We start from the raw sequence: 1,058 nt of genomic DNA, 5'->3' as shown, positions 1-1,058 counted from the left end.
CCCACAAGAACCAGCTGTGCATGTCCTTGTGAACATGGCTTCTTAAGCGTGTATAAGTTTAGCTCCTATAAGCTTTATTGTCTCCATCTGTAGAATGGAAGTAATAATGGTACTTACTTTATAGGATTGTTCCTAAGTTTAATAGTGATATGAAGATAGTAAATAATCAGTGACAGATATTATTAGTATAAAGATGTTGAGGCTATAAGTTATTCTTTCCTTCTTCCATTTGCTCTCTAATATTTTGGGGGTACAAAACACCAAGTCCCATACTCTTATTCATCTTCTCATCTTATCCTTGTTGTCCTCGATAGGTACCACTTTCATAGGCTTATCAAGGCGACTCTCCCTCTCCTTCTTTATTTCATTTAGTTTTTCAATCAGGTCAGACTCCGGTTATATATACTTCCCTGGCCAAGAATCCATCATTCATCCCAGTACCTAAGGCCATAGTTTTGTCTTTTAAATCTCATTTCTCGTTATCTTCTCTTTATTGGGACATTCAACTTCCACATCTTCCTTTCTATTCCAAGCCTTTCCTGTTGGTAGAGAAAACTATAAGCCCATCATCTAAGCCAGTGGTCCCCAACCTTGTTGGCACCAGGGACCAGTTTTGTGGAAGACAATTTTTCCATGGTGGTGGGGGGATGGTTCAGGCAGTAATTCGAGAAATGGGGAGCAATGGGGAGCGATAGGGAGCGGCAGATGAAGCTTCGCGTGTTTGCCTCCTGCTCACCTACTGCTGTGCAACCCGGTTCCTAGTAGGCCGCAGACCAGTAATGGCCCACGGTCCAGGGGTTGGGGACTCCTGATCTATGCTATAGAGTCCTTTGATTCCTTGTCCAAGGCCTCATAGTTTCTTTTCAGTTAATGTCATTTATGCGGCATTTTAAACTTAAGATGTGCCGGGAGGAGATTTCCAGGAGCAAGTTAATAGGAATCTTCAAGTGGCAGAGGAATCATGAGAGCAGACCTGAGAGCTTAAGGAAGTAGATTTCAAGGACTTGGTGATCCATCTTAGGTATTCAACTTGGAGAGAATGCTTATTTCATACAGGT

Source organism: Phocoena sinus, chromosome 9, assembly GCF_008692025.1.
Source record: "Phocoena sinus isolate mPhoSin1 chromosome 9, mPhoSin1.pri, whole genome shotgun sequence".
NCBI lineage: Eukaryota > Metazoa > Chordata > Mammalia > Artiodactyla > Phocoenidae > Phocoena > Phocoena sinus.
The sequence above is the reverse complement of the archived record's forward strand: the minus strand, read 5'-3'. Positions refer to the sequence as shown.